Genomic DNA, 6303 nt, shown 5'->3' on the forward strand with positions numbered 1-6303 from the left:
TATTCTAGCTCTATCAGCCACGAAAACAATAACATCCCAGTAGCAATGAGCACTCCGGACATCTAACCTTGACTTCTAAATACCATCCTCCACTAAAAGGAAACAGGAAGTGGCTCATTCCAGGAACAAGGTGAGCCTGAGATATCTTCTAATGCCACCAAGTAAGGAGGTGTTTTAAAAATGATGGGGTGCCTGACCAGCATGGCTCAGTGGTTGAGCATCGATTCCGGGTGGATTCCAGGTCAGGGCACATGCCCAGGTGGCGGGCTCCATCCCCAGTGTGGGGCGTGCAAGAGGCAGCCAGTCAATGATTCTCTCTCATCATTGATGTGTCTTTCTCTCTCTCCTCTCCCTTTCTCTCTGATGTCAATTAAAGAGAGAGAGAGAGAGAGAGAGAGAGAGAGAGAGAAGATACTTTAATTGTCATGAGAAGAAACACAAAGATGAATGGCATATGCTCTCACTTAAAAAAAAAAATCAGTGGTCTTCAGTATCTAGCTGGTGACATGCCCTGTGTCCCAGGCCAGAGGATGTGGTCAAGGTCACCGCAGGCTGGCCTGGACTTGGTTCACCCGCTTAGCCCTGAGCTCGGAGGTGCTCTGTAAGGGCACAGTCGCCAGCCCGAGGCAGGGCTTGGTTTCCTATCTGTTTCCAATCTGCCTATTTCCAAGTTGTGCCGCCTGCTCCGGGCCAGAAGGTTGCTGGGTATGTGGTCTCCCGGGCTCCCTTCCCTCCTCGGGACAGTCCAGGATGCACACGATTCTGAATGGAATTTTTAAATAACAACATGTAGACTATTCCGAATGGAATTGTTCAACAACGATGGGTTCTCTCCAGGGTGAACCTCTATTTTGAGGATCCTCTCCACACACCCCAGATGCACTTGGAAGACCATAGAAAGAGAAGGCTAGGAGGTCCATTTTCTCTCCAGATGATGAGCCTTCTTTTATCCTCTGCTCCTAATCTCTCTCTCCCTCCCCCTGACTCTCTCTCAGCCACCCCCCTATTCACCCCTCAAAGCCACAGGTATCACTAACCTTTGCAACTTCCCCCAGGATGCGACATTGGTTTTGCTTTACCACATTGGCTAATGGGGGGAAGAAGAGGACAGTTTCAAAGTCTTCCTCTCCTTACTTCTTCACGGCAAAGGCCAAGGTACCAATGTGGGGGCAAAACCTGCACCGAGTTCATCTATTGCAACAGTTCTCAACCTGTGGGTCGCGACCCCTTTGGCAGTTGAACGACCCTTTCACAGGGGTTGCCTAAGACCATCCTGCATATCAGATATTTACATGACGATTCATAACAGTAGCAACATGACAGTTATGAAGTAGCAACGAAAATAATTTTATGGTTGGGTCACAAAATGATGAGCTGTATTTAAAGGGCCAGAAGGTTGAGAACCACTGATCTATTGAGATTGCATATTCAGGTTCTGGAGAAATGAACGCCAGATGGGTCAGTGGGCCCAGTGGACCCATTGTAAGCCAGACTTGGGTCAGAATCCCTCTTCGTGCCTGGCCCCCGTGTGCCTTCCTTCTAACGGAGGCGCCACACGCAAGCTTCATGGCTCTGAGGATGATCCATGTCGTTATCCCAGAAAAGAACTCTAAGAGCCATTGGAAAAGGACTGGGACAGACAACGTTACACGCAATTGTGATGGGACGGGTCCTTCCTCAGAAAGACCCAGCCTCTTCTCCATCAATGGGCTCTGGGTCTGACAACTGTCCCAGGTTCAGAAAATGGACAAGGCATTGCACACCATGCAGGGCAACCTGGGAAGGACCATGGATGGTCAGGAGTAGAAATAGGAGAGGGAGAGCATGGCCCAGAGTCTTTATCGGGGTTTTTGTGGAAAGGAATGGGCCAGGCAGGAGAGGCACACTAAGTTTAGGATTGGATAGTTTGAAATATTTCAGCCAGCTCTGGACTATCGGAGTGGTCCTCTGTGGCCTAGCATCTGGCCCTAGGGCAGTGGTTCTCAACCTTCCTGATGCCTCAACCCTTTAATACAGTTCCTCGTGTTGTGGGGACCCCCAACCATAACATTATTTTCGTTGCTACTTCATCACTGTAATGTTGCTACTGTTATGAATCGTCATGTGAATATCTGATATGCAGGATGTATTTTCATTGTTACAAATTGAACATAATTAAAGCATAGCGATTAATCACAAAAACAATACGTAGTTATATATGTGTTTTCCGATGGTCTTAGGCGACCCCTGTGAAAGGGTCGTTCGACCCCCAAAGGGGTCGCGACCCACAGGTTGAGAACCGCTGCCCTAGGGGAATATTGGCTCCGTGCGTGAGAGTTTGATAAAGTAGACAGTTGGGAATATGGGCTTGGGATTGGCTGGTTTGCATAGAAAGGCATGCTTGCAGGGGAGTCATTTTTTTATCTCTAGGAATTAGCTAGCCTTGGGAGCAGCAGGCTCTTCAGAATCAAGGCCCCAATGCTAGAGCGTCAAGAATACAGGAAATAAGCCCTAACCGGTTTGGCTCAGTGGATAGAGCGTCGGCCTGCAGACTGAAGGGTCCCAGGTTCGATTCCAGTCAAGGGCATATACCTTGGTTGTGGGCACATCCCCAGTAGGGGGTGTGCAGGAGGCAGCTGATCGATGTTTCTGTCTCATCGATGCTTCTAACTCTCTATCCCTCTCCCTTCCTCTCTGTAAAAAGTCAATAAAATATATTTTTTTAAAAAGAATACAGGAAATAAGAAAATCTAGTCAATACAACCCCCATCTCCTGCTCTATCCCCACTCTCGGATTCAGCATCCTCAGCCCTCTGTGTCCTCCCTCCAGTAGATGTCGGCTGGGTCCCGCAGCTCCTTCAGTGTCAGTTCCTCCCCAGCAGGTCCAGCACTTGCCCAGCTGGGTTATAGTCTGGCCTTATGCTAGTTACTGGCTTCACGGCCAAGGGGCAGGTGAGCATAGGCCCTGGTGAGGTGCCTGCTGTCCTGCGGAGCATGGCTTCTGCCGCGTCCTCAGGCAAGTGAGGGGAATGCCAGCCCTTCATGTGGAGGAGGGAGCCAATCTACAGGCTCGGAGGGTGCAGGTGATTGGGATTTTCACGTGCATCAACCCAGATGTTCCCACCTCGCATCTCCAGACCCCATTCTTCACTCATCGGAGCCCTGACCCGGGCAGAGCAGACCTGCCTGGGTTGGGAGTCCAATCCTCTCAAAGCTCTGCGACTCTTATGACTTCATCCTGGGAGGACCCACAGCCTTTTCTGCCCTCCGGCTGCAGGAGCTGGGATTCCTTTATGTGCTGCCAAGAGGCCTCTGACTTTCATAACGACCTTGTAATCCGTGCAGTTACTGTCAGCCTTCCGTTTTTCAAAATGGCCTCCTGCACCAGTTCATCCAATCCCGTTGTCCTTCTCATGCCTATTCCTCCCATCTTTCTCGAACACCTAATGCATTTCACCGACTAGTGAATTTCCTTCCGCTGCAACACCATCCAAATTCACTACCAGCAAAAGTTTTAACAATTGCACTGCTACCCGTCCGCAGGGAAAGCTCACCCCAACTAGTATGAGGTCGGCATTGCTGGTCAGACAGCAGGCGGTTCAGCTGCAGAATTCTATCTTGGTGTCTGTGTCTTGAGCTATTTCTGGTAGCAACAGGTACAGGCAGATTCTCCTTCAGCTGCAACACCATCCAAATTCACTACCAGCAAAAGTTTTAACAATTGCACTGCTACCCGTCCACAGGGAAAGCTCACCCCAACTACTATGAGGTCGGCATTGCTGGTCAGACAGCAGGCGGTTCAGCTGCAGAATTCTATCTTGGTGTCTGTGTCTTGAGCTATTTCTGGTAGCAACAGGTACAGGCAGATTCCCTGGGAAACCAAGTCTGAGATGGAGATTAGCATTCAGGAAGCTTATTAGCGGTGCTCTTGGGATGAACATCCCCGGATAAAGGGAAAGAAACGATTGGGAGAAGTTGGACTGTGCTATGGTCTCTACAAAGGCCTCAGCCGACCCCCGGGGGGAGCTCTGATACCGGAATGACCCTTCAGAGTTGCCATACCCTCGCAATGAAGTTATTGGATTGAGACTGCCCCGGGAGAATGGCATGACCTTGGGCAAGGTGACCCTGTGCAGCCAAGGGCAATTTCTGGAGAGGATGGATGGCTGGGGGCTCCCACCAGCAGCGCTCCCAGAGGCCTTCGGATCTTCAGAGGGATCTGGATGCAAACCATCCATCCTGCACCTTGCAATCTGGAGGTGATTGGTGGTAGCGTGCTCATTCCCCACCAAGCTGCATCCTGTCTGCTCGGGCATATGGTCTCTCTTTATAATTATTTAGCCTGCATTTCCATCGCCTGCTCCGTGACAGAATTATTTAACTTTGGGACCTTAAATGCCAGGGCTTGTGATGGGTCCAAAAGGCAATGAACGGAATGGGAGCATCGTTTTCCCATTGGGTGATTTTCTGGAGACAGATATACTAACCGAAAAGGAATATTTTTCACACAGAATCTAGAAGTTCAGAATACATGAGGCCAATTGTTTCTGCTTTGGAGGACTAGACAGAGATTGTTGGACAACCGAACCCACCAGGAGTCTGTTATCAACTGAATCATGGGCACTAAACTTATGCTCTCAGTGGTGTTTTTGTGAATTTGAATTCCAAAGGCGAGGGAAACAAAATAAAAAATAAACAACTAACCTGGCCGGCCTGGCTCAGTGGTTGAGCATCAACCTATAAGGGAAACAAAATAAAAAATTTTGGCATGGCTCAGTGGTTGAGCATCAACCTATGAACCAGGAGGTCACGGTTCAATTCCCGGTCAGGGCACATGCCCGGTTGTGGGCTCGATCCCCAGTGTGGGGCATACAGGAGGCAGCTGATCAATGATGCTCTCTCATCATTGATGTTTCTATCTCTCTCTCCCCCTCCCTTTGTCTCTGAAATCAATAAAAACATATTCTTAAAAAATAAATAAATGAACTGGTATTTTCTTCCTGAAACAGAATTTATTAGCAAACGTTGCTCAATACAAGAGAGTCATTGGCCAGGCCCTGAAGATATTTTTCACAGGAAGTCTTTGCCACAAAGGGATTTGACCTGTGTTTTCAGGGCCAGAGTGTCAAGGTTGCTTGGTTTCCCTGGAGCGAGGTCATCTCAGGTCAGAATAAGAAGGAACTGTCTCAAGCCCAGCCTAGACTCACAGGCTGGGAGGCCAGCAGCAGTTATTTTGACTCTAAGACTGAAATGATGCAACGTGGATATAGTAGCCGTGGCATGTTTGTGGTCCACAGGGATCCCAGTGTGTGTAGTGAGGTTGATATTCCATGGGTTCTTGCTTTTTTTTTTTTAATATATTTTTTATTGATTTTTTTACAGAGAGGAAGGGAGAGGGATAGAGAGTTAGAAACATCGATGAGAGAGAAACATCGACCAGCCGCCTCCTGCACGCCCCCTACTGGGGATGTGCCAGCAACCAAGGTACATGCCCTTGACCAGAATCGAACCTGGGACCTTTCAGTCCGCAGGCTGACACTCCATCCACTGAGCCAAACCGGTTTGGCAGGTTCTTGCTTTTAAGTAGAAGAAAGATCAATCAATTTTTCAATTGCATTTTATTATAAATATCAACAGTGACATCATAAAATGTTTGTGTTTATCTTGTCATCTCCCCCGGCCCCACCCCAATGTTCTTAACAGTCAAAGGACATTGGTTTTTGAAGATAGAGAAGTGGAGGGAAACCCAGGTCATGAGTTGGACATGGGTCGCATTTGTGCATTATTGTACCTCGGGCAAAGAGGCGGTTGTATCTTAGGGTGACAAGATACATCAAATAAAATCACAGATGCCCGGTTAAGTTTGAATTTCAGATGAACCATGAATAATTTTTAGTATATACCAAATATCGCATGGCACCCTGTAAAGTATGAATCAATCGTGCATGATAGTCTGTGTCTTACTTCGAAACTTTATTGTGTTTTTGAGTGAGAACCAATAGATTATGCCAAGGGATTTGCAAGGTGAGGGGAACCACCAATGTGGCTGCTGATGACAATAAAAACAAGTTTATTTCCCAGCTGGCGTGGCTCAGTGGTTGAGCATTGACCACAGGAGACCACAGCTCGATTACCAGTCAGGGCACATGCCCGGGTTGCAGGCTTCATCCCCAGTGTGGGGCATGCAGGAGGTAGCCGATCAATGATTCTCTCTCATCATTGATGTTTCTCTCTCTCACTCCCTCTCCCTTCCCCTCTGAAATCAATAAAAATATTATATATAAATATTAGATATATTTATATATATAATCTATATATATATAT

The sequence above is a fragment of the Myotis brandtii genome, unplaced genomic scaffold (genome assembly GCF_000412655.1).
Source record: "Myotis brandtii unplaced genomic scaffold, ASM41265v1 scaffold627, whole genome shotgun sequence".
Lineage (NCBI taxonomy): Eukaryota > Metazoa > Chordata > Mammalia > Chiroptera > Vespertilionidae > Myotis > Myotis brandtii.